Source organism: Callithrix jacchus, chromosome 9 (assembly GCF_049354715.1).
Source record: "Callithrix jacchus isolate 240 chromosome 9, calJac240_pri, whole genome shotgun sequence".
In the NCBI taxonomy this organism is placed as follows: domain Eukaryota; kingdom Metazoa; phylum Chordata; class Mammalia; order Primates; family Cebidae; genus Callithrix; species Callithrix jacchus.
Genome location: NC_133510.1, coordinates 17,034,710 through 17,062,669, shown reverse-complemented (window position 1 = coordinate 17,062,669; position 27,960 = coordinate 17,034,710). Strand labels below are relative to the sequence as shown.

At 47.8% G+C, this 27,960-nt stretch overlaps 1 protein-coding gene across 3 annotated transcripts in view; it reads left to right on the top strand.

The window, feature by feature from the left end:
• Positions 1-1,575: 1,575 nt before the first annotated feature.
• CRACR2A (calcium release activated channel regulator 2A) overlaps positions 1,576-27,960 on the top strand; it is a 137,083-nt gene continuing 110,698 nt past the window's right edge. Inside the window, exon 1 of one of the 3 annotated variants that reach the window (XM_078338467.1) lies at positions 1,576-1,831. The gene's annotated coding sequence lies outside the window, so the exon portion shown is untranslated. Of the gene's footprint in view, positions 1,832-2,552; positions 2,693-22,141; positions 22,284-27,960 lie in introns of those variants that run through there. The other 2 variants (XM_078338468.1, XM_054238030.2) reach the window with 2 other exon arrangements.

The following is a 27,960-nucleotide window of genomic DNA, read 5'->3' as shown; positions in this document are numbered from 1 at the left end:
TGGTGACAAAGTGAGACTCTGTCTCAAAAAAAACAAAACAAAACAACAACAATTTGATAAGAGCAAATACATTTGGCATTTTTAAGGCACCGACTACTATTCTAAGCCTTCAGAGACACACATGTATTTCAATTGGTAGAACACCCCATGACGCAGAGCTGTTACTACCCACATTGTACTGACGGAGAAAGTTCCTGTAACTTGCCAAGGATGTAGCTGGCAAATTGGAGCACTGAGATTCAAACCCAGGACTTTGGCCTCCAGAGTCTGTGCACTAACCACTATAATACCTCTGAGACTGTGAGGGGAAAATGAGTGACAACACTTTGCTTCAGAAGTGAAAGGCTTTCTAAATGTGCAAGGATTAACAGCAATGAAAACAGTAACAATGGTAAGTACCTCCGATGCCTCTGACTTGATCTCTGTGGTCACAGTTTTCCCCTCTGTAAAATGGGTGGGCAGGCTTTGCATTGGATAATCTCTGAGGTCCCTTCCACTTCTCAGATTCTAATAATGAAAGGTCCTTCTTTCCTCACATAGGGCTGAGAGGAGGGCAAGCCACCAGCTTGCAGACCTTGGGGGCTGAAACATGGAAGCATACCCAGAACAGAGCCCCACTGTGTGCTGATCCCCAAGGCACACAGTGGGGAGGCACCAGAGGGCAGGCCTCAGAGCCCTTGACAGCCTTCTCAAACTCTGGTTGGGTGGAGGGCAGTTGTGGGCTAGTGGCTGGCTGGGCTGCAAGGAGAAGAAAGGACTCCACTCAGCAATTTATAACAGCTGCTCAGTAAGTGCTAATTTGTTTCTCTCCACCTTGGAACACGGCTTAGCGTGTGTGTGAGGGAGATATTACTACATAAACCGCACCAGAAAGATGGGCTTACCAGGGAAGAACCGCAGCAATGGGCAGGGGCAGTGTCCGGGGAACGGTTCTCCAAGAAGGTGATGCTTCAGAGGGGCCTGGATGGATGAATAGAATTTCAACAGTCAGAGATGAAAGGGGAGGGTGTTCCAGGCAAAAAGCATGGACTCCCAGCAGCTCTGAACAGCTAGTGACAGCCAACAGCCACTGTGTCCAGAGCAGAGATGTGTGTGTGAGGGAGAGAGGGTCAGGCTGGAAATCAGCTTGTGCCTGGAGTGGGCAGGGCGGGCCTTGCCTTGTGCCCTCGGCTGAGGGGTTATCCTGCAGCCTGAACACCTTGGGAGGCCTTGGAAAATTGACTTCGTGCTTTATTAACAAATACATACTGGGTTTGGGGTTTCCGGTGTTTTGTTTTGTTTTTACCGTTTGCGCCCACGGTAGAATATATAGAAGAGTCAGAAAAGTATAAAGAACAAGGTCCGTTATTAGTTTCTGTTCCTGAGATAACAGCCGGGTTTTCGGGGGCGCACAGCTAGACACCATCGCTCTCCAGTGAGCCAGCAAGGGCCCGACTGATGCCCCACCTTAGGAACCTGAATCGGGGCAAGGGGTCTGGGGGGCCTAGGGAGCAGATGACCAGTCAGGCAGGCTAAGTCGGTCGCGGCCCCGCCCTCGCCACCCAGGCTCCCGGGCCGTCTCAGGTCGCGCCAGCCGGCCCAGACCCCACCGCGCGGCGCGCGCACGTCCTGGAGGGCACCCAGGGGGCGGCGGGGGCGGCGGTTCCCGCAGATCCCGGAGGGCGCCCAGGGGGCGCCGCTTCCCCTTCAGCTTCGCTGTGGGGCTGGTCCAGCCGGTGCGGATCGGAGCGGAAAGAGTCCGGCACAGCAGGCGGCGGTGCAGGCGGCTGCCTGACAGCTGTGAGCCAAGCAGGTGGCGCGGGCAGGTCCACGGGAAGCCTACACGCCCAAGGTAAAGTGGAGGAAGGTTGAGGGTGGGCGCTCGGGGCAGCCGGGGGGCGGCGCTTCCTGCCTGCTCCTCTGGTTGTGAGCGGGTGTGTGCAGCACATGGAGTTCGCAGAGGGCCTGGCAGGAGGCTGTGCACCCTCGGGTGGGAACAGCTGGCTCCTCTACAATCCCCGGGCCTGGCCCGGCCTTTGCGCCCCTCCCTGTCACTCGGTAACAGGACTGGAGGGGAGCCGAGAAGCACTAGGATTTGGGTCAGGAAGGGACCTTAAGAATCCTCCAGCCTCATCCAGCCTGTTCATTTCACAGATGAGTAAACTGAGGCTCAGAAGGGTAAAGTGACTTGCCCAAGGTCACAGGTCTAAGAATCGAAACTCCTACCTTGCAGGTCAGTGCTGCTAGGACCCCTGGCCACGCAGGCGGCATCCACAGCTGTTGCCATGCTAGAAACAAAGAACCGAGACAGGCAGTCAGAAAGACACACAGAGAGAGAACCTCGCAGAGCAAAGGAAGGAGGTCAGGAAGTGGGCCGCTGCTGGGGCTTTGCTTCCGCGGGCTGTGTGCTCAGCAGCCTGGTGCTGACTCTGCCCAAGTGTGTGCGCGCGCACTCATGAATGCATGGGCTGCAGCAATGTACCCTGCCACGTGGGAAAGCCCTCTGAGTTCATTTATCTGTTTACATAGTGTGCTTGGGAACCTGCCCTGTTTGGCTCTGTGGAGGACACCAGGAGTCTCAAAGGAATTCGTTCTGTGTGACTCCAGAGAACAGAAAGGGCTGATCTGTGGGAGTCCCAGGGTGGTCAGAGGTCAAGAGGAAGAACCTAACTCATGAAGTGGTGGGTTCCTTGTCTCTGGAAGAAAACAGCAGGTACCAAAGAATCGTTTTATCAAGGATGTGGGCATAGGGAGATGATATCAGGGCAGCTCGTTTCGCAGAGAATCAGCCTCTTAGTTCGAGGGTCCAGAGTTCATGCCCCTTTTCAGGTGAAATTAACATGCACAACCTCGTGGGGTAGTATTTGCATATAAGCCACTTTGTGCACAGTTTTTGAATGATAAGTGAGAGGCTTCATGCATGGCCTCTGAGGTCCTGTCACCTCTCAGTTCTATACTATAAAGCATGTAGAGGGAGTTTGGAGGAGAGACGTTACTTCTGGAAGGAGTGACTCACGGAGGACATCCTGGATGTGGCACTGAGGCTGGGCCTTGAACAGGAGGCTGGGTCTGGGCATCTTGGGGAAGGACGCCTGAGCAAACCCATGAAGGTGGGATGTACCTGAGGAGCAAGGAATAGTGTAGTAGGCAATCCGGTGAGGAGTGCTGCCTGGGAGAGATGGCAGGGCCCTGGGGTGTTAGGAGTCTAGGAATTCATTACTAAGCCTAGGGATATTTTGATGGTTTCTGAGAAGGGAAGTGACGTTTCTGGAGCTGGGTTCAGAAGAACGTGTTCTGCAGCCGTGTATGGGAATACTGCCACGGAGGAAGCTTGGGAAGAGAAGCTGGGAAGAACCTTGAGGGGCTGAACAGGGCCTGGGGGAATGGAGAGGAAGGGGCTAAAAGGCTTGGGGATGGGGGAAACGTCATCTGCTGTGTCCCAGGGCCTGTGGTAGGAGATGTTCATGTTTAATCTCACTGAATCCTCATGACAACCTCATGAGGAGATTGCTATGATTGTCCCATATTGTAGAGGAGGAAACAGTCAGAGAGGTTAAGTGGCTTATCCAGGGTCATCCAGCAAATAAGTGGTGGGATGGGGATTTGAACCCAGAGAACGACGGAGTAAATGCAATCTGGTAACTGAATAAATGTCAGAAACTAGAGCAGAAGAGACCAAGAAGGTGGCGATTTGTGTACCAGAGTTGGAGTGGCTGGTGATGCCACTGATGGAGATGGAACCCCAGGTGTGGTGGGTGACTGGAGATGCGTCAGCCTGTGGTGAGCCTGCAGGAGGCAGGCCCCAGCACTGGGGCAGTGGCCGCAATAGCCATCCATTTTGTGTTGGGGTTCCTTGTTGCAACATTTGCTGAACCTGCTGTGGAGAAGGAGGGTTGAACCTGCAGGCTGCCCGGGTACTGGCAACGCTGCTGAGAGAAGCTAGGCTGGGGGAGGACTCATGAGGGATTCCTCAGGGACTGAGTACCCACGGAGTTCACACTACTCCCTTGCTTCTCCTCCACACAAAATAGTGTCTATTCTGTTGCAATGCACAGAGGACTCAGACACGCACCATGATACCTTAGGCGAGAATTACTTCAGATTTTATATTTTCCAAGGCCCTGGTTCCCTCCTATGTTTCCCCCAGAGAAGAACTAAAAGATGCAACTGTCAAATATTGCAGAATATTGCAGAATTCAGGATTCTAAGAGCAGGTCCAGGTCCTCTTACAATGTCATAGAATCATGGTGTTCTAGAGACAAGTGTGCCCTATTTTACAGATGGAGAAACTGAGTCTTTGCGAAATCATGGTCCTTTGTCAGTTGGTAGTGAGTGGCAGACATGGGTCCAGGCCCTTGGGCTCCAGAGGTTTTGCTTTCTCCACTGACACATAGGGAGGCTGCTGTCTTGGAGGGGAGCCTCCAGGGTTTCCCATAAAATAGCCCTGGGGGGCTGGGCACGGTGGCTCACACCTGTAACCCCAGCACTTTGGGAAGCTGAGGAGGGTAGATCACCTGGGTTCAGGAGTTTGAGACCGGCCTGACCAACATGGTGAAACCTCATCTCTACTAAAAATACAAAAGTTAGTTAGGCGTGCTGGCAGGCACCTGTAATCCCAGCTATTTGGGAGGCTGAGGCAGGAGAACTGCTTGAACCTGGGAGGTGGAGGCTGCAGAGAGCTGAGATCATACTGTTGCACTCCAGCCTGGGCAACAAAAGTGAGATACTGTCTCCAAAAAATAAAAATAAATTTTAAAAAATAGCTCTTGGGACAGTTTTATAGAGAGCTCTAGCATTCGATGGACCATTTCAAACTGGTCCACTTTTTGTTCCCACCAACACAACACACACACACACACACACACACAAACACACACACACACAGAGAGAGAGAGAGAGAGAGAGAGAGAGAGAGAAACAGCAATAACAGGAGCAACAAAACCCAGCACATGGTTCCATTCATCCATCTATTGGTCATTTCTTTGACTTTTCCAATTGTTTCCTTCCTCCAGGAGAAATTTGATAAGGCAGTTTAGTTAGAGCCATAAAAGGGTTGGACCCTGTCCAGGTACAGGGTCGGGGAGACTCCAGTAAAGCCGGACAGTACCTGTGTGCACTACCAGAGTCCCAAGGGGTAGACAGGGAAGCAGGAAAGGAGAGGACAGCTGTACGGGTGGAGGAAGGAGAGGGAAAGACAATGTGCAGAGAAAAAGGAGAAGAGGAAACACTGAGTTTGTGGAGCAGACACGTCAGTGGCAAGGGCAGAGCCCACTTTGGGGACCTGGCTCCCCAGTACTGTCAAATATTGCAGAATATTGCAGAATTCAGGATTCTAAGAGCAGGTCCAGGTCCTCTTACAATGTCATAGAATTATGGTGTTCTAGAGACAAGTGTGCCCTATTTTACAGATGGAGAAACTGAGTCTTTGCGAAATCATGCTCCTTTGTCAGTTGGTAGTGAGTGGTAGACGTGGGTCCAGGCCCTTGGGCTCCAGAGGTTTTGCTTTCTCCACTGACACATAGGGAGGCTGTGGTCCCACTTTGGGGACCTGGCTCCCCAGTACAGCAGCATGAACCAAGGAAATAACCAGGTGGACATGAAGAAGCCAAAGGGAGTCAGCCTTGTCTCATCCCACCTTGGGCACTCCCGGGAGTGAAGCGGGGATATTCATAGCAATGCTGGGACCGCAGGCCTGAGCCAGGCTGTCCCAGGCAAACTGGTCACCTTCACAACAGCAATGCACAGAAAGTGCCAGGCATGGCTCAAGGCTGTCCATGTATTCCTTTGTGTAAGCCTCACTACAACCCAATCGGCTAGGCACTGCCATCATGCCCATTTTATAGAAAAGTTAACTGAGGAAGAGAGAGGCATAGTATCATGCCCATGGTCACACAACCAATACGTGGTAGAGGCAGGATTTGAACCTAGGCAGCTTGGCCATTTCAGAGCTTGTGCCATAAGCATCATGCTCCATTGGCTCTCCACTCACCAACAGCATCCACACTAAGACACCCCATTCCCCTCGCAGGACTCAGCAGAGGGACCTTTGGGGTCTGTTTCCCCTCACAGCTGCTCTAACTGGTCAAGTTAGCATGACATCATCCGGATAACATCAACGAGGGTGCTGTTAGGCTGAGCTGAGGGGAGCAATTGGGGTTTGTCCTCTGCAGGCTCCACACCTTGACACAGTGCTGGGTCTTGGCCTCAGGTCTTGGAGTTCTCAGTCATTCTTGCCTTGTAACTGCTCTGCCCTTTCACTGAAGATTGAATTCGATACAGGAAGGACCTCCTGAAGTTCAGAGTTAGGGACGGTTCCTGAAGGAACTTATCTGCCTGGGGCAGCTAGAGGGTGCCACCGTGTGATGACAAAGTTATCTCCAGGGCTCTTCCAGCTTGAGGGCTATAGAATTTTCTTTTGTGACAGATTCTTCTGGAGGTGGTGGTCCCCATCGTTAGTGTGTTTCAGCTCCCAGCCCTGGCTTTCCTGGAATGTCAGCGGGACACCTTCTTCCCTTGTCTGTTGACACATCCTGGATGGAGCTGATCAAGGGAGGCATTTATGGGGCAGGAGGCTTTGTGGTGGGTGAAGTCTGGCTCTGGGTGATGCTCCAGGGTTTCTAGAAGATACAGTGAGGTAGGAGTGGGCAGGATTCCCCCGTGGTTCAGATTCCAAGGGTCTCTGTCCCCACCCCACCTGTGCTGAAGATCTCTTATTCACACAATACAGCTGCTCTGCCTGGGGCTGGAAAAACGTGAGGCTGGGCAGGAGAACTTGTGGGAAGGTGGAAACGGTGCTTTACCCAAGTAAGTTCCAGCAGTGAGGTTGGGTCAGCTCCACACCCAGCCCTGTGCTCGTAGTGTATCCCTGAGCCCGTGGAACTCTGTGCCCTTCTGGGCTTGGTTAGAGGAAAGATGAAAAGGGTGAGACGTAGCACACACGTTACAGGTGCACCAGGACAAGCTGGAACCAGCAGGTGTGGCGGCCCTCCTCCCGGGACCTGCACTTGTGCTCCTGACCAGCTTCCTTTCTTCCTTTTTAACTCACAGCAGCACCGGGGAAAGTGGGAGGGTGGCTACAATGACCCGATTACCAGTGCAGACAAGAGGAAAATCTCCTATTGCCTGGGCGATTGGTTTATTTTCACTTTATTGACTTTAGAGATTGCTCAGCATTGAGCTCCGGGATTCGTAGCCCGCCAGAGTTCTTTAGGTAAATGGATGGAGCTTTGCCACACTGTCTATGCACATAAGCACACACCTCCACCCCCGGGATAGAGGGTTGGATTGGTGCTGATGTGGGAGGGAGGCCAACTTCCTGCAGCCCCACCTTGACCAAACACAGAACTCCAGGGACCCTCTTTCCACTGTACCTCAAGGTTGACACACAGAAATACACCAAGCCTGCCTGAGAGCTTGGCATAAATGAACTCCTCTTTATAACAGTTTTATGAACTGGGCACTGTTATCATCATCCTCCTCATTTTACAGATGAGGAAGCCAAGGTTTCCAGAGACTGAGTAGCTTTTCCAAGGTCACACAGCTGATAACAGGCCGAGCTGGGATTTGAACCCAGGCAGCCTGGCTCTAGGGCCAAGTCCTCAACCATGTCACAGCCTGCCACCTCTGAATACCTAGCATAGAGCCTGGGTTCTGACTCTTAACCAGTCATGTGTCCTTGGGATTAGCCCTCTAAATGTGAGTTTCTTTTCATTGAAGTGAGAATACAGGAGTTACCTTTTGATCCATGTCGGGTGAATTAAGGGATGTGAGGAAGCAGGTGGTCCAAGCACATGTGAGCCCACATGTGAGCAGGAGGGGAAGGAGGGTGTGGGGGGAGAGGGAGGAGAGAGAGAGAGAGAGACAGGTCATGGTGGCTTTCCCCGTTATGAGAGCTTGTGGTTGAGTTCCATGCTAAGGGTATACTCCGCCCCTTGTTGGTCCTTCTCAGCCAACTTGCTGAGATGTGCTCCTTCCCTTCTTGGCCCTTCACAACTTGTGCTTCTCTTGGACTAAGATTCCCCAGGAGGCAGAGGCAGAGTCTCTCACCGAATTAGCTTCTATGTGTGCCAAGTCCCTGCTGTGCCAGCAAAGGGTTCTGTAGGGGGTCTGGTTTAAGAAGCCGGGGGTGGTCTCTGCAGTAGGCATGCACACAGACCCTTTGTGGGGATGTCTTTGTTCTGGCAGACAGAACAAAATATAAGACTGGGTGGCTTGGACAACAACTGAAATTTATTTTCTCACAGTCTGGAGGCTGGAAGTCTAAGGTCATGGTGCCAGTTTGGTGGGTGAAGTTTCTCTCTTTGGCTTGCCCAAAGCGCTTTCTTTTTGAGTCTTCACATGGTAGGGAGAGGGAGAGAAAGGGAGAGGAAGGAGGGGAAGTAGGGGAAGGAGGGGAAGGAGGGTGTGGGGGGAGAGGGAAGAGAGGAGAGAGAGAGAGAGAGAGAGAGAGCGCTAACGCTAACTTTCTGGTCTCTCCTCTTATAAGTACACTAACCCCACCATGAGGGCCCCACCCTCATGACCTCATATAAACCTAATCACCTCCTAAAGGTCTCATATCCAAACACCATCACACTGGGGGTTAGGGCTTCAACATATGAATTGTGTGTCGGGGGAACACAGTTTAGCTCATAGCAGGGGATGATATAAAAAGTAACCAATGATGTTAGTGTTTACAGGCAAGTGAGTGTACTTCTCATGGCTTTATAAAGTAGGCAGGATTTGAGCTGCACCTGGAAGTACAGCTCAGGCTGGGAAGCATTTACAGTGCAGGGCCCTGAGGCACAGGAGCAGCCCTTCACCTCCTCAGCAGGGCCATGCCCTTCTAAAGACATGAATGGGGTCAGGGAGGTCAGGGGAAAAGGGATGAGAGATATTGGCCAGAGAGACCCATCCTGCCTTCAGCCAGGTTTTGTTTTTCTGTAGGGAAGGAGATGGTTTGTCAAAGACACTGTTTCTTCCTTTTTTTTTTTTTTTTTTTTTGAGGCAGAGTTTCATTCTTGTTGCCCAGGCTAGAGTGCAATGGCGCGATCTTGGCTCACCACAACTTCTGCCTCCCAGGTTCCAGTGATTCTCCTGCCTCAGCCTCCTGAGTAGCTGAGATTACAGGCATGTGCCACCATGCCCAGCTAATTTTTTTGTACTTTTAGTAGGGATGAGGTTTCCCCATGTTGGCCAGGCTGGTCTTGAACTCCCGACCTCAGGTGATCTCCCTACCTTGCTCTCCCAAAGTGCTGGGATTACAGGCATGAGCCACCATGCCTGGCCCAAAGCTGCTATTTCTTAGCCTGAGCAGGGCTGAAATTTTAGAGGCTTTCTTCCCAAAGCAGGTTTTCTGAGCAAGACAGCAGCAGCGCCACCATCCGCAGCGGAGGACACAGTGGAGTGGGGTTGGATGACAGGTTCCTGAAAGTTCATTTCTGTGGGTGGAGTCATCTCAATCATGCTCAGAAAATGCCGTCGGGGAGATAGCATCGTGAATGACAAATTGTTCAGCAGAAGAACCTCCAGATCTTTCAGTGGTGCCATGGCCTGTGGTGGCTTTTTGATTTTCAGGTCTTCCAGGAGCTTGGGTTGAATAGACACCCATATACAGATCATCCACAGGACGGAGATCTTGATTCACAGTGCCTTTGTGTGGCATCTGGGTGCATGGACTCTGCCTTCCTTCCAGAATCCCAGAGGGAGGGCCATCCAGCTTTTCTTTATGTTATTTTTATTTTACCATCTTTAGTGAGCGGAGAGTTGAGATTTAGGGTTTTTTATTTGTTTTTGGATCTTTTTTTATTGTGATAAAATATACGAAACATAAAATGTACTATTTTAACCATTTTAAGTGTACTGTGCAGTGGCATTGAGTACATCCACATTGTGAATTGTTTCATCTTCTCAAACCGATAGGGTTTGAGAAGGTTTGTTTTAAAAGTGGCTCCAGGAAGTTATACAGTGATACTGTCTCAGCTCCCTTCCTGCACGATGACCTCACCATCAGATGTCCTCTCCACGTGGGTAATCTTTCTGCTGCCATTTCTTTCTTATTCCTTTCTGTTTGTTTGGGCAAAAAATTATCTGCTTCAATCAAAAGAGCTTCTGTGAGACTGCCCTCCTGCAGGCTGCGTACTTCGTGCAGAACCTTGTATATTTCTCCCCAGGGTCCTATAAGGTAGTGTGATCACCCACCCTTTCCAGATGAGGAAACTGAGATGTAAGTCACATAGCTGAGGCGGTGTAATTTCAGAGCTGGTACTCGATTCTGGTCTAGATTCCTCCTTCATCTAGACAGGGGTGCCATTGTTCAGAGTCAAGCACAGCTTCCCTGCCAGGGCACATTAGCGTTTACTTGAGAGGGTTTCTAGAATCTGCACAGATCTGGGTTTACATTATGTGAACCATGTTTCATTAGGATTCTTAACAGGAGCCTTTAGCCAAAAAGGATTCACTTAAAAATAGCTTCTTTACGTACCATAGATAAACTGCTAATGGAATTTACCAAACTGCTGAATTAAGCTTTTCAACGAATTGCACACATACTGTAGAAGTGTGAGATTAGCTTTGACCGTGGATTCCTCCCAAGGCAGAGAACTGGTGCGCCTTCTCCGGCTAGCAGGGGCTTAGTCACCATCTCAGTTCCTGTTCTTGGTCATGATGTTTTGCTTTCCCGTCCCCTCTAGGTATCTCACCTCAGCTTAATTCTGCATTCACTCAGAACACAGTTTGTTCCTAGGCTGTGGTTGTCTTGGCCACAAATACCACAGAGTATATTTGCTATTTCCCCAGCATGCATTCTTTCTAGCATCTGACACATCTGTGATGTTCATCATTACCCTCTCCGTGGACTACAACCCCCTGCTGTGTCTCTCAGAACTCGGATTTTTGGGGTTCAACTTTCTTTGGGGAACAGGCTTCTGATGTGGCTTAACTCTGGGAATGAAGTCAGCTGTGGAAGCAGCAAGGCATCCAACAAACTTCTGTGAGGGCAGCACATGTAATAGTAAGATCATTTGTCAGATGCCTGCCATGTGCCAGGCGTTTTCTGATACAGGCCTTACCATGTCCTTTCTACAGATGAGGAGACTGAGGCTCAGAGAGGTTCAACAACTTGTGTGGGTTCACACCAGACATCTAGTCCTGGTATAGTCACCTGTGTCATGGACACCTCCCCCACACTGTTGATCCCCCTGTCCCTGACTGGCTTCATACAAAGGGCTGACCCCACTGGTTTGCAGGGTCTGCTTGATAACAGAGCTCTCTCCACACACCTGTAAAATGGGAGCCATAAGCCCCCGACTCCATGCTAGGTGAGCTGCCCCAGGCACAGGCCATCCAGGAATACAGAGATGAAAAAGGCCAGTTTAAAAGTCTGATATCATACTTCTTTTTAAGGAACACAATTTTACTACATTGAACTGCAGCTTGAACCAGAACCAGCGACAGGAAAAAAGAACTGCCAGGTAACATGAATGCCAATGGAAAAAGAAACTGCTCGGCTTCCATTCTGCAGTCCCACATCGCCAACTAAACTTATTTTAAAAAAATGAAGCCCTATTTACAAAAGTTTAAAATAGAATGAAAAGTTCCAATTTGTACTGAATAGCAATTAGATTATAACACACAGCACATCTAAATTTTCTGACACTTTGAGGGTTACATTGTTGTGATTTAATGCCAGTGAAACAAAAACCAAAGTGGATCAACATATACTTACTGAACACCTACTGTATGAAGTGCTTTGTACTAGGAAAAAGAAAAAGGGACACAATATTTCTTTTGACCAGACCCAAGTGCAGAGAGAACTGACCTCCCCAGATAGCCAAGGAGGTGGGGCAGACTGAATGGGCTCTAGAAAGAAACTGGGCCTTGGAGAGGGCTTAGCCAAGTAGGTGGGAACTGAGCTTTGTCTTCAAGGATGGTAGATTTCAGCAGGTAAGTGGTGGCAGGAAGTCCTGGGAGGACTGTTCCATGAGTGTCCATCTTAAAAGATAGTGTCTGAGGGCCATTCCGGAGATTAACCCGGTGATGTTCTGCCCAGGCTGTAGAATGTGCCTGCTAGTGTTTGTAAGGGTCACACTCTCCTCCTGCTGGCCTTCACTGACTGCTTTATAATCCAGAAGGAGGTGAGATTTCTCCCAGCAGGGAGCCAGGATTCAATTCGGGACTTTCTGATCCTTCTTCCTTCGTCTAGGCAGGGATGTTGTCATAGAGAACCTAGCACTGCTGGCCCTGCCTCTGCATGTACCCTGGAAGGTTTCTAGAATCAGCATGGATCTGGGCATGTATGATGTGGACTATGTACCATTAGGATGGAGGTGGTATTCGGAACCTGCAGAAGGTGCCACAGAGCTATAGAATGGAAGATGAGACCACCCTGAGAGACTCACCCTCTGCTTATAAAGCTATCCACCAGGAAAACCCAACCAAAACAGAATGAGAGATGCCCAGATGGTAACTTTTACCAATAGGCCCACTGGTGAATCCTTTCATGCCTGCTGCCTGATTTCGTCTCAGTGCGGGCTATAGGGCCAAAGGCAGCTGTTCAAGATTTGACCATGTCCTTGGCCTGGCAACAGTGGTGAGTCCAGCCCTCTCTGTCCCAGCCTCACAGGTGCATTCAACCCCAGCAGCCACACAGCCTCTGTCTGCAGCCTGTGAAATGGCTGGGCCACCTCAGACGTGCTTCAGAGAGAAATGTTAACTAGCAGAGTGACAGTCACGGGTGACTGGCCCTCACTGAGAGGACACGTGCCCACTTCATTGCTGCAGGCAGTTGGGAACTCCAGGCTGATTGGGCCTAATTGGAGCTCCCGAGGGTGTGTTTTCCTTTTGTGGACTAAGATGTAAGTTGAGTGACCAAGCCATGTCTCCCATCCTCCTGGCCTGTCCCATTCTGAATGCAAATGCCAACGTGATGTGACTCCTAATGCTGTTCCTTTAGGATCTGGTCCACAGAAGCTGGAAGTGGGCAGCCAGGGAAGTGAGAAAGCTCAGATGGAGGAGCTGTGCTAGGCAGCAGCGTCAGGTGTGTGGCGGGAAGAGCGTGTTTCCCGTTCAGCTTCACCACTTGCTCTCTGTGGGCCTCAGTTGCCTCATCTATAAAAGAGCTGTCCTTCTTGTCCCTTAGGGAAGTTGTAAGGATGGAATTAAACAGTGAAAATTTGAAAGTCCTTCATGAACTTAAAGCCTTTTAAATGGAGGTTGCTTATTTTTGTGCAGCCAAGTAGTTTCCATCTATTCGTCAGTTTGGCTTAAATTAACCTCTGCTTCTTATGTCATTATAATAGATCCATTTAGCGTTGGCTCAGTCATCAGTGATTTTTCTCAAAGGGGTGAACTGTGCGATCCACTTAGGTGGTTGAGTCTCAGCCAGTGCCCCATGGTCCAGAACTCTCCAGCCTGTCACATCAAATCCCTCAGGAGAAGTAGGAAGGGGTCCAGGCTGACTGGGACCCTGGGGAGTCTGGGCTATGTTTCCAACCAAGTCAGCAGGGAGATGCCCCTGAAACAGAGTGGAAACTAAAGCCTACAGAAAATAGAAAATGGAAAATGAGGCTTTACTTTTAAGAAAGAAATTCTGGGTGTGTCCTGCTATCTGGAGCTTCTGCCCTCCCTTTGCAAATATTTGCCTAGGGATGTAGAGGGTGGAGGCTACCAGGGAGCAGAAAGGAAGAAGGATGGCTATTTTTGAGTACATACGTGTGGTCAGACACCTGCCAACTCAACTTGGTGTAAATTCAAGTGAACTCTCATTCACTGAGAGCCTACCATGTGCAAAACTCTGCACTACAAGCTAGTACAATAATTGTTTTCCTTAACTTAAAGGTAAGGAAACCAAAGCGTATAAAGTAGCTAAGCAACTTGCTCTCAAGGTCACATGCTTGCTAAGTGTAGAACCAGAATTCAAATGCAGGCACTTGACTGGGTTAAATTATGGACACTGGAGATGATCTTCTCTGTTGATGAAAGTGTTTGCAACTCACACAGCAACCCACAGACTCTGCTTTCAAATCTGTACAGCAATGCAGTAAGGTATTAGCACTGACCATTATACACTTGGGTAAGCATATTAAATCAAATTATGACTGTGGAGGCACTTAGTACGTTGTAAAATGCTCTACAAATATGATATAATTATTGTCTCATAAATAAAATAAGAGGGGTTAAGTGGCTTGCCCAGGGACATGTAAGTGGCAAATGCAGAGTAGGGGCGCCACCCCAGGACTTAGAACTTCAGGACCAGTGCTTTTGCTTTCCTGGGCACCACCGAGGAAGGATTCACTCTGACTTTACCTGTTTCCCCTGAAGTGTTGCCAAATAAAAATTGGGCACAGAACCTAAAGGAGACTAAGCCAACTTTTCTTAGTTACTTTTTATTAACCTTGGCTTTCCTCTCCTTTTTCAGTTGCTAATGAAACTGCGAGTAGGGTCATGGAAGAAGCTGGGGGGTTCTCCAGCCTGGGGATTGGGGTGGCAGAAGCTGCAGAGGGATCATTGGTGTGTCTCCATCTCCTAGTTAGAAGGAGAGCGCTGTGCAAGGATGTGAGGACAGAGGATGGGCAGGATATGTCGTTTTGCGCTCCAGATGGACCGGCATCTATTTTATAACCCCATAAAACTGTGACCACAAATTATTTTAGAATTGTGAGTTCAACTAGAATCTGGGGTATATCCCTGGGGCTTGTGTGTACGCATGCAGTATTGCTTAAATAAAGAAATCATAAACATTTCGTTCAAAAGATCTTAGGCTTGATACTGGAGAGATGAAAAGAAAGTAAGTTCCGAACGCCACTTCCTGTCTGCACAATATGAAACAGTGCCAGGATTTTACCTGGAAGCACAGGGAGTCATTCTTTGTTGCTAGCAATATCTTATTTTTTTAATTTATTCATTAATTGAAAAGGGATAAGAAATTAACACTTTACCCCTTCCAGATACAGAAGCTGTGCTGGGAGCATTTGTAGGTATTTGCTTATTTATTCATCACAAAAATGCCTGTATAAGTGACACTGTTAGATGGATTTTTAAGATGAAAAAATCAAGACTCTAAGAGATTAAGTAATTTGATTCAAGTTTCTCAGATAGCAAGAGATGGCAGCAAGATACCAGTATAAGCATGCCTGACTACCAGTCTGTAATTTTTTCAACAACACACTGAGAAAATCCATTTTCAGTTTCTTTTTATTTCTTCCTTAATCTCAGATCTTTCATCTGGATTCTGTCTTTTTCTGTTTGAAGTCCATCTTTAAACATTTTTCATTTTCAGTGAGAATCTGCATGTGGCAGACTCTCAGGTTTGTTTTTGTTTTTTCTTTTTTTATCAGATAATATCTTTTTTTTTTTTTTTTTTTGAGACAGAGTCTTGCTGTGTCCCCAGGCTGGAGTGCAGTGGTGTGATCTTGGCTTACTGCAACCTCTGCCTCCTGGGTTCAAGCTATTCTCCTGCCTCAGCCTCCTGATTAGCTGGGATGACAGCTGTGTGCCACCATGCCCAGCTAATTTTTGGTAGAGACAGGGTTTCACCATGCTAGCACGATGGTCTCATTCTCCTGACCTCGTGATCTGCCGGCCTTGGCCTCCCAAAGTGCTGGGATTATAGGCATGTGCAACTGCACCCAGCCTTCTCTTATTCTTAAAGCATATCTTCTTAAGTATAGAATTCTCAGAAGGCAGTCACCTGTTTTTAGCATGTTGAATGTATTTTACCACTGCTTCTGTCATGTTTGTCATTGATGAGAAATTATCTGCTTAACTGTTAATCTCTTGAAAGTAATTTTTCTTTTCTCTGTGTTGCTTTTAAGACACTCATTGTCTTTGCTGCTCTGCAGATCTCACTGAGATGTGTCTGTGTATGCATTTCTTTCTATTTATTCTTCTTGGGATTCTTGAACATGTGTCTTGGCATCTTTCATCACTTTAGAAAATTCTTAGTCACTATCCGCTTAAATATTCTCTTCCTTCTCCTTCTGAAACTCCAAACAGATGTATGTTAGACTTGATTTTTCATGTCTTTTAAGTTCTCTTTCATATTTTCAGTGTCTTTTCTTTTTGTGCTGCATTTTGGTTAATTTATTATTGACCCAGCTTCCAGTTTACTGTTTCTTTCTCCAACTGTATCTAATTTGCTCTTATGTTTATCCACAGTTTGTAATTTCAATTATTTATTTTTTTATTTCTAAACATTCTCTTTGGTTCATTCTTCAAGACTTCGTGGTTATTCCTCATGGCTCTTTGTCTTCTGCTCACCTCTTCAAGCTTGTCTTTAGTTTCTCTGAGTACATTACAATCATTTTTATAGTCAGCATCAGGATATTTATTATCTAAAGAAGCCCCTGGCCAGTGAATTCCTTCCTTTCTTATCAGTTCATCAATGCTTTTGGAAATTAAAAACAAAATTATATAAGACTTTTTAGTAGTTTCTAATGGCAAGGTTTATCTAGGTACTTAGCCTGCTATAATGATGAAAATAGAAATCTAGCATGCTGTTGTGAAATTGACAAAATTAGGAAAAGGTAAGCTGATCAGATGGAGATTGGCATTAGGAGCCTAGCATGTCCCACACGTACCGAATGCACTTTATGAATGCCCTGAAGAGTGAGTGCGTAGGGTGTTGTGATGAGATGCCACTCACCATGGGACTTGCCCAGCCTGGCATCCTACCCCACAGGACATGACACCAGAAGGACTGTCACCAAACAAGATGAGATTTTCAGGAGGCCTATTTAGAAGAAGTCATTTAATCTGTAAAAGATTAGAGGCTCCTTTAGGAAAGGAAGGCTTGGGAGGACTTGTCCTCTAGTTCTGACCTGAGCCCAACCAAAGCCAGTCGGACTTGTTGCCTTGGAATTCAGGGGCTCTGTGCTCTTCCATCCCAATGGCCCTGTGGGAGTATCTAAGAACAGATGTAGATGTAGGGCCCTGTGGGAGTATCTAAGAACAGATGTAGATGTAGGGACCACAGAGTCCATGGGGGCCTCAACTGCTCCTTCCCCCCACTTACCACATCCCATTGGCCACCCAGACCTCTTGACTCCACCTCTAAATAGTTCTAGAATCTCTTCACCTGTGCCCACTTCTTCTGCCATCGCCCTGGTCCAAGATGCTGCCATTCCTTGCCTGGGCTGTAATGACTCTCCCAATCAGCCTTCACGTATCCACTCCACATCCCTCCTCTTCCAATTTCATTCCCCACAAGCAGCTAAAGTCATCTTTTTAAAAATGCAAATCAGATCACGTCTCTCTCAACCTTCTAGATTTTAACTTTCGTGATTTCCTATGGCTTGTTGGGATGAAGTCCCAAATCTCTAACCTGGCCCATCAAGTCCTATTCTTCAACCTCAACTCCAGATTGTTCTAGCCACCCTGCTTTCCTTCCATTTCTTGAACACACAAAGAAGCTTTTCCTAGCTGAGGGTATTTATGCCTGCTGTCCCTTAACATACTTCCCACCCACCTTTCTGCTAGGTCTGTCCCACAGACCCTGGCCAACGGATGAAAGGAGTGCTCAGACACAGGTATGTGGTTTAGGAGCAGCTAGGTCACTGCCCGGCTCTAGTGGCCAGAGAGCAACCCCGAGAAGCTGGAGCTGCTTGCTTTAATTCAGTGCAGGCACAATGCCAAAAACCTGGAGCAAACACAACCTGTAAGCAATTAACGCTTACTATTCCCCTTTCAGGGAACTTCACAGGCACAGATGATCAAAGGTCAGTTCCTGGTCAATATAAGTAAACAAGCCAGTTTAAGATAAATTCCCCTACACTCCTTTGTACCTACTCCTTGTCCCTCTGCCTCAGGGTTATAGAAGAGCTGCCTTCAGCTATTCTTCCCTGGGGCTCTGCAGAAACTTCCAACTTTTCAGAAGGTGTACATCTTTTCCCTATAGTTTTTTCCCACCACTCTGACCAATCCTCCATGCCTTTCCTTGGGTTGCTCCTATTCACCCTGTGGACCCAACATAAATGTAATTTCCTTTCTCTCATCTTCTGTGCTGGTCTTGTTGCTCTAGGCTCCCTATAGCAAGCCTTTTGTATGTCTTCATGTCTTCACCAGAGCACTTACCCCACTTGTGATCCCATAATTATTGTTGTAATTTCTGTCCACTTTCTCTCCTCTCCACTACCTAGTAAGGGCTGAGTTCATCACCCTATCCCAGCACAAAGCACAAAGCTTGGCACATGGTAGCTGTTGCTTATTGGACAATGCATCTATGAATGAATCTGGCTTCTGCTTCCATCCCTCCACTGGGACTGCTATGACTGAGTTCACCTGTGACCTTCTCATTGATAAGTCCAGGGTTTCTTCTCTGGAATGTCTGACACGTGTACAACATTTGAATGTGCTGTCAACCTCTAGTTCTTTAAACGTTCTCCATCTTTTCTCATCCTTTGGTTTGAGACAACATCATTTCCTTTGTGTTCTCTCTAAGCACTGCTTCTGAGCCTCCTTTGCTGACTTGCTCTGAGTGTCCATTAAATGTCAGTGTCCTGCATTATTCCAGCCCTGTTTTCCCTGCTCCCTCTGCACAGTCTGTGAGCAGTCTTAATTATGTCTGTGACTTCAACTCTCATATATTTACACTGGTGAATCCCACGCCTATATGTCCAGCCCCGTATCTACTCCTGAGCACCAGATATTTCTCCCACTGCATCCTAAATGCCTCCACCCTGATGTCCCAGGGAAGCCTCAAACTTAACATTTCCAAGTGGAACTAATTCTCTTCCTTGCCAAACCTGTTCTGCCTCTAGCATTTACGGTCTGGCTAAATAATGTCACCATCTACCTAACCTCTGAAGCCAGATGTCATGGAGTCATCCTAGACACCCCTGCCAGCTCAGTACCCATGTTCAACTGTCATCACACTCTGTCTCTTGGATCTGTCCCTATCCCTCCTCTCTCTGCACTGCCACTGCCTTAATACAGCCCCTGCTGTACTTGTTGGGGTCATGGAATCAGCCTCTTCCCTGGGCTTCCTTCTTCCATCTTCTTCTCCATCTAGTCTATTACTAGCACTCATGCCAGAGTTCTTGTTACAGAGAACAAAGCCCAATCAAGCCACCTCCCTGCCTCACCCCACACCTTTCTCCCTCATGCCCATACAGTAAAGCCCATCCTCCTGAAGATGACATGCAAGCTTCTTCACAGCTTACTGGTCTTTCCTTCCGGCTTTTGCTTCTCTTTGCAGCATTCATGGTCCTCCGGGCATGCCATTCCTTCTCAGTACAGGCTTATGTGTCAAGCAGGGTTCTCAAACATCAGAGTCACAAGGAAGGCCTGCTGCAAAAATGTGGCATGCTGGGCCTCACCCGCAGAGGTTCTAACTGTGGGTCTGAGATGAGGCCCAAGATTTGAATTGGTAACAAGTTACCAGGGGCTGCAGGGGCTTCTCTTCTGGTGACCACTGTGAGAATTACCAGTGTAACCTATAAAGCATGTGAGCCTGGGAGCTCCACTACCCGGGTCCAAATCCTGCCTCTGCTATGCACTTCCGGTATCACTTAACCTCTCCATACCTCAGTTTACTTACCCACAAAAGGGGGCTAATCCTGTAATCCTTATAGGCTTTGGAGGAGGATTAAATGGGTAGTACCCAGAAATCTTTCAAACACCGCCTGGTCCATTGTATCAGGGACTGTCCGTTGCCACCTCTGTTGATTGTTATTTGTATTATTATTTACATATTCGGTTGTGAATGTCTGCCTCCTTCTCTTTATTGTTTGCAGTTTCCTCATCTCCCTTCAAGAATTTATTTCTTTTCTGAGGAGTGTGTTGCGAACAGTGTCCCGGCCCCCGGTCTCCCTGCACCTTTCTTTGTGCCCACGCAAGCCTGCGTGCATCCTGTCCTAGCATTTGCCACCCTGCACTCACCTCTTTTCCAAGAGTGGGGCTCATTTGCTGTACCTACGCAAGGTTTCATTTTCTTCCAGCTTTATTGAGGTGTAACTGAAAGATAAAATTCTGTAAATTTAAGGTGTACAACATGATGGTTTGATATATGTGTGTATTATTAAATGATACCCCAATCAAGTTGGTTAACATGGAATTCAAAAAGAAAATTTTTTTTTATAAAGTTAGTTAACACTTTCATCACCCCACCTGGTTACCATTTTTTATGTGTGTGATAGGAGCATTTAAAATCTACCTTCTCAGCAAATTTCAAGTATACAATACAGTATTAACTTAAGTCATCATGCTGTACATTAGATCTCTAGAACTTACCAACTTATCTACGTTGTAACTGCAATGTTGTACCCTTGGACCAATATTTCTCCATTCCCCCACCTACAGCCCCTTGAAACCACCATTCTTCTGTTTCTCTGAATTCAATTGTTTAGATTCCACATATATGATCATAAATTTGCCTTTCTCTGTTGGCTTACCTCACTTAGCATAAGACCCTCAAGGTTTGAGGTTGACCCATGTTGTCACAAATATTAGATTTCCTTCTTTTTATGGATAAATTATATTCTATTATGTACATGCACACACACACACACACACACACACGCACCACAGTTTCCTTGTCCATTCCTATGCTGATGGACACTTAGGTTGTTTCCATGTCTTGGTAATTGTAAATACTGCTGCTGTGAGCATGGGTGTGTGAGATCTCTTTGAGCTACTGATCGTGTTTCCTTCAGACATATACCTAGAAGTGGGATTGCTGGATCCTGTGGTAGTTCTGTTTTTAGTTTTTTGAGGGACTTCCATACCCTTTTCAGTTTTTAGTCCTTGACTTCCATCTTGAGTCCCAGCAGCCCAGCAAAGTGTCTAGTACATCGGTGGGGGTAAAAAATGCTTCTTAATTAAATGATGGAATTGCCGTATGTAACGGAATTTATTGAAAATATGGCGAAATGTGTCCAGTCTGGGAAAAGGACTGAATACCAAGAAAAGGTGGAGAGAAAAGTGTGTGTGTGTGTGTGTGTGTGTGTGTGTGTATGTGTGTCCTGAAAGTTTGGGAATGTTGTAGTAAGGACAGTGGGACTGGATTCAGGAATGTGGTCTTGTGGTCTCAGGAACATCTCAGTGCACCTCACTTAGGATAATCTTAGCTGCAAGTAGCAAAAACCCACAACTCAATGGATTGAAAGAAGGATATTTATTACATGTGTAATAAGAAGTCTGGAGGAAGGATGACGTTGGTGTTGTCTGATCCAGTGGTCAACCATGTCATCAAGGGCCTGGGTGCATTCTTTCTGTTCCGTCTCAGGCTTCCCTCTCATGGTTATAAAGTGGCTGCAGAAGTTCTAATCAACACATTAGATGGCACAACACCCAGTAGAAGGAAAGAGCCAGGAAAACACTTCCCTGAGCACCCCTGGCAGGGCTCCTTTCACGTCTTAACAACCAGAGGCGGGGTAGAGGCCACCCCAACCTATCCACTGGCAAGAAGCCTGCACTGTTTTGGCTGGGTAAGGCCTCTGAGCTGGTGCTCTTGGACTCTCAGACCACCTGGATCTCATGTGTTTTGCCTGTCAGATTCATTGAGAGCTGCAGAATAGGCTCAACATCCCACAGGGTCTGCTGCTCCGACTGGGACAAAAGAGTTGATAAGAAACTAATGGGCCGGGCACAGTGGCTCACACCTATAATCCTAGCACTTTGAGAGGCCCAGGTGGGTGGATCACGAGGTCAGGAGATCGAGACCATCCTGGCCAACGTGGTGAAATCCCATCTCTACTAAAACACAAAAAATTAGCAGGGTGTGGTGATGCGCGCCTGTAGTCCCAGCACGCAGGAGGCTGAGGCAGAGGAATCTTTGAACTTAGGAGGTAGAGGTTGCAGTGAGCCAAGATTGTGCCACTGTAGTCTAGCCTGGGGACAGAGCAAGACTCTGTCTTAAAAAAAGAAACTGATGGGAGTGACTTCACTGGTGGTGGCAGGTCACTGTCCCAAGTGAACAGAGCTGGAACTCTGCTAGAAAGGAGGAAAGAATAAATGGATGCTGCTTGTCAGCAACAGTGTCTGCCTCAAAGCCCAACCCAGATAATCTCAAATGAATTGCTTGAAGTCAAAGTGAGGAATCTTTTCCTCTCTGTTCTAACAGCAGGTCATGCCCTAACCACAGTTGCCCTTCAGGATCCTGGCACAGAGCCACCCCGGTCATCGGGCTGTTTGTCAAGGGTAGGGCAGCAGCAACTTGCCTTCCTCCATGAGCCCAGACAAAGCCTCCACTGGGCGCTCAGCAGAAGAGAAACCCTGCGGGAGCCAGAGTCCAGCGTGCTGGGATCCAGCAGGACTGCTGGCATAATTCAGCCAAGGTGTGCTGCCTCCTCTCCTGCTAGGCGTGTGGCTGGACACGAGTCTTGCTGATGGTAAGAACCAGAGTTCCTGGATGTAGGGGTACTGGGAGCAGCCACTTGCAAGAAGGCTGGGCCAAACAAACACATGTTCTGAATGAGGGTAACGAAAGCGGCATTTCTGCCGAGGATCTCTGATTTTCTGTAGCCTGCCCCTGGCTAGAAAACTGTCAGTTCAACAAAGTAGACTTTCAGACCACCTGGATCTCATGTGTTTGGCTTGTCAGATTCATCGAGAGCTGCAGAATAGGCTCAACACCCCACAGGATCTCCTTCTCTGACTGGGAAAAAACAGCTGATGAGAAACTGATGGGAGCAACTTCACCAGGGGTGGCAGACAATTCTGGCCAGGAGTGGGTGTCCACAATGGGCAAGAAGTGTGGGCTCCATGCCAGGAGCAGTGGCGAATAGGCTGACATCCTAAATAATGTCCTGAAGAGCTCGAAAAGCAGTTCTTCCAGACACACGCAGGGAGCAGCAAGATGAGATGCAGTAAAAAGTTGAATCCAGCCGGGAGCACAGTGCAACTTAGTTAAGAGTTACCTCTATGACATCTGCTGGTCATGGTGAGGGTTGGGGGAAGATAATGTTGAGGGCTGGCCATTATTACATGTGTCTTTCTTGAATCTTCTATCAGATTGTCAACTCCTTGAGGGCAGTAATGGAATGTTTTATTTCTCTTGCATTCTTCACAAGGTCAAGTACTGTTGATTGGTTGAGTAGTTGATGTGTTCTGACACAATAAACCTGACGAGGTCAGGTCCTAGAATCTTCATTCCTGGGAGCAGAGTTGTCACCAGTATCTGTTAGGCACCTGCTGAGGAGGAGCAGTGGCAGGTACTTTTGCCACCTGAGTTGGCCTGAGGTTGCTGGGTTTATGAATTTCTTAGGACTGCCATAACAAAGTGCCACCAACTGGGTGCTTCACAGAAATGTCAGGTCTCCCAGTTCTAGAGGCCAGAGGTCTGCAGCCAAGGTGTCAGCAGGGCCACGATCTCTCTGTGGTATACAGGGGGCCCCTCCTTGCCTCGCCCTGGCTCTGATGGTTTGCCAGCTGACGTTGGTCTTCCTTGGCTTGCAGTGGCGTCACTCCGGTCTCTGCCTTCGTCATCACATGGCATTCTCCCTGTGTGTGTGTGTCTTCACATTTTCCCATTTTTATGAGGACACTGGCCATCTTGGACTAGGAACCGCCCTACTCCCGTATGACCTCATCTTAACTCATTACATCCTCAGCAACCCTGTTTCCAAAAAGGTTACATTCTGAGGTGCTGGGGCTTAGGGCTTCAATGTGCCTTGTTTTGGAGATCACAGTTCAAGCCATGACACTAAGTGAGTTCCTTCACAGTGACAGGACCAGAGACATACAAAGGGCCAGGGTGAATATGAATGGCATTCTGTGGTGCTGCCCGAAAGTGACTGGCAGCAGTGTCAGCAGGGGAGCGTGTCCTCTGTTCTCAGCATTCTCTAGGGAAGTGGGCTGAGCTGGGGCCCATTTGGACACGCTGGATGTTGTGTTCCAGAGGAGGAACTGTATCCACCTGTCACTCTCTTTTGTATGGGACAAGTGGGGCAGAGCCGTGACAGAGGGGAACAGACTACTAGGGTTCCAGGCAACCTTAATGGTTGAGGAATGCCAGGAAATTCCATCTGCCCAGCAGCACCTGGTGACCCTGGGCAGTTGAGTTTTGGAGCAGCCTCTCCCATAGAAGCTGGAGGGCATCACTTTCCCCCTAGAGGTGGTGGGGGCTGCTGGGCCCAACTGGCTCATTGCTAGGCAATCCAGAGAGAATTCCCGACACCAGATACTGAACAACTTACTTGTCTTCAAACCTAAAGCTTGGACCCAATGCTGCCAACTTTTCTGCTTCTCCAGTTCTGGAGCCCTTAGTGCAAAGGTTGCAGCCCAGAAGCCTGCAGACTGTTTGTAGCCTGGAGATGTTTTCTTCCCAGTAGCTGGTGTACACAGTGCTTTTGTACTATTTTTCAAATAAGCAATACATTCGTGTGGTTCTAAAATTAGAGCGCTACAGAAAGGTGTCCAGTGAAATCCTATCCCTGCCTCCATTGGCCAGTCCTGCCCTGCCCTCCCCTGTAATCACTTGTATTAATTTCCTACACAACCTTACAGGATTTCTTTTTGCAGATAAAAGTCAGTACAAATATATATCTGCCTCCCTCCCTCTATTTCTTCCATAATTACAGCAGACTATACACAGTATTTTTAACCTTGCTTTTTTCACTTAATTTTTCTTGGCGATCTTTCCTCGTCCTCATTCTTTTTTTCAGGGGTGTAGTATCCCATTGTATGGATTTACCATAGTTTAACAATCCCCTACTGATGGACACAGGCTGTTTTTAGTCATTTGCTATTAATATTATGAGAAACACTGTACAAAATACACCTGCCATTTTATGTTGACCCTGAACATGTGTAACATTGAACGATTCTGAAGAATCTTTGGATTATCAAAAGAACTGGAAATACCTGGTTGGGTTGGGTAGCAGCTGTCCTTTTTTTTTTTTTTTTTTTTGAGATGGAGTTTCGCTCTTGTTACTCAGGCTGGAGCACAGTGGCGCAGTCTTGGCTCACTGCAACCTCCGCCTCCTGGGTTCAAGTGATTCTTCTGCCTCAGCCTCCCGAGAAGCTGGAACTACAGGGGCGTGCCAATCGCCCAGCTAATTTTTGTATTTTTAGTAGAGATGGGGTTTCACCATGTTGGCCAGGATGGTCTCGACCTCTTGACCTTGCGATCCTCCCTCCTCGGCCTCCCAAAGTGTTGGGATTACAGGCGTGAGCCACCGCGCCCAAGCTCGCCCTTTTAAAGAGACCTCCCTGCCCCGCCCCTGGTATCTTCCCCACCACCTCTCGCTGACCCTTTTGTGTTCAGCCTGAGTGTTGACTGCCATCTAGAAACACTGTGCTCTTTCTCTCATAGGAGGTGAAGGAGGAAGGCAAACCACTCACATACTCCTGTCTCTTCAAGGGGGAAACCGAAAGCCAGGGAGGCCATCTTTTTCCAGCAGAGGGAAGAGGTCAGACGATGTGAAAGCGATTCTGCTTCATCGGCCCCTGACCACTCGGCCCATTTCTGTTACTCTTCTGCATGCTTGAGTTTGCAGCTCCTGCCTTGCTATGTCCAGGCCTTCGTCTCAGGAGCTGAAAAGTGGAAGGGAAAGAACTCTGCTCTCTTCTTGCTTTAGCGCACTGTCTGAGTAGCTATATGGAGATCAGCAGTAAAAATAAAATACAAGACAATCAGAAGTATTGTTCTATTGCATGGATTGTTTCAGCAGACCACCACCGCCAACCCTGAGACAGCGGTAGCACTATCTCCCTTTTCTAGACAAGGGAACAGTAGCAGAGTGAAGTGGCTTCACCAGGACTCATGACTCGTACACAGAACTAGGATCCGAACCCAGGTTTTTCTCTCTATGACCTGATGTTTTAGCCAATCTATCATGCTGCTTCCAAAGTCTTTTTTAAAAAGGTGTGGTTTACAATTATGCCTCTCACCTTTTAAGTTTGTCATCACCGATGCCACGGAGATGATGGTCATGACAAAGATAAGAGCAGCTCTGAAAATGGCTGAGATGGCGACACACTGCAAAGAAAGTGGGTGACAATACGTATGTGGTCTCCTAACTGACGTGACGGCTGTTCCTTGATGGCTTTTCCCATTTGATAGAGTGGAATTGGCTCCCCGACCTTTTTGCTCTTTTAGTCCAAAGACATGTATTGAGCAACTTCTGAATGGCAGGCAGCGTGCTCAGTGTGAGTGAGAACCCTGGTGCCTGAAGGCTGGTTCACACAGGTCAACAGAAAGCCGCAATGCCACCAGGTATATGTGGTATTGGTGATGTGGATGTGTCGGGTTGTGTCCAGAATGTGATTATGCACCATGGAGCAACCATGGACAACAAGGTGGGTGGCTTCCAGCTGTCTTGGGTCCTCATGATTTTACACTACTTGATGAAGGAAGGAAGTGGAGCCCGGAAGTGGTGGCCATGAGCTGAGGTATTGAGCCATCCTTCTGCCCGCACCCCAGGATGACCGTGACCACAGCTGGCAGCTCTCTGGAGCCCACTTGGGGTTGAAAAATGGGCCAAAGGAAACCCCCCTCCCTTTGCCACCACACTTCAGCTTTTCTCATTCCTGACCATTTGTTCATCCCGTAAGCTGGGGCTGGGGGTCTCCCAAAGAGACACTCACCCTGGAAATTAGCATTCTTCCAGGGGGGCAAAATCTTCTTCCCTGCTGAAGAAATTCTAAACCCAGCCAGCCGGAAGAGGAAGAGTTCAGGGGTGAGGGGAGGGTGGGACCAAGAGGGCATGTTCCATCTGATCTCTGACATCACACGTCAGCAAGAGGACTTGCCCACCCAGGCTTCTTGTCACCATGCTTTGTTGGATTCGTATTGTTGCTGTCTATCTCTCTTCTCCCCCCAGTTTGCATGCAACCGCATCTGTCATTTCTGTGGTTATCTTAGAACAACGGGGGCTTTTGCTTTTTATTTACTCTGTCTCTGAGCGCAGTGCTAACCACAGCAGCCTATGGGCAGAGCGGGTGGGGAGGAGCCAGTCGCTCTTCATTGAAATGCTGTGGTCTTCAGCTGCAGCCGGTGTGAGTGCTGAAATTGTGCAAAACAAAAGTGTTGAAACTCAGTCCCGAGTGACTTCTGGGGATCTGTTGCTTGTGCTTCCTATGGAAGAGTAATTAGACACGAGTTGTTTTCAGGTTGAAAAGGAGAATCCAGAGTCCTGGTGGAATGCAGACAGCAGGCACATCCAGGGCCGCAGATAGATATGTGTGCTCCTCTGTGCTGGCAGCTGTGTGCAGGCACAAGAGCAGCATTCCATACCCTCCTTGTCCTCAAGGAACTTAGTGACAGGAAGTGGAGCAAAATTTACAGTTGACCTGCCCTCTTGGGCTTGTTTCCTCATGACAGGAATGAATGAGGTTAGGCTTGATCAGTATTCCTTATTTTTTTATTTTTAGATTTAGAAGGCACATGTGCAAGTCTGTTACATGGGTATATTGCATAATGCCGAGATTTGGGCTTCTGATTAACCCATCACTCAAATAATGAACACAGTATGCAGTCAGTGGTTTTTCAACCCTTGTTTGATGAGTGTTTCTAATGGGGTCAGTGCTGTCCCCTAGAGTAATGCTTCACACACTTTCAAAGAAGTTAAGTCAAAAGCCCAGGATTTAAGAAATGGTTGTTTTAGGAAGAAAAACCTAAATAGAATACAGGCAAAAATGTTGAAATGATGAAACGATTTCCCTGTTTCATGCATTCTGTCTAGATTAGAGCATTTCCAAATATACATTTAACTGAAAAGGGCACAGTGCAATATGCAGTTATCGCAAAGCAGGGAGCCCATGTGCAGGTCTGTGACGGGAAATTTGAGACTGCATCTAACAGATGTAGAACTAGATACTATTTTAAATTAGCAGAGGCACCCCCAACTTGTTTATAAATGCTTCTTTCAAAGGAATTAATATTCTTATCACATATATTTATATTTGTAGTACAGTGATAAGAGATCTCTTGAGAAAATCAGCTGTCATGGTTGTTTGGGGTAGCCTCTTGTTCTTCCCTCTTGCTCTGATATTCTCCTTCAAGATCTACCAAACAACTTTTCCCAACCCATCCTCCTCCTTTCACTGCCTATACTAAAAGGATGT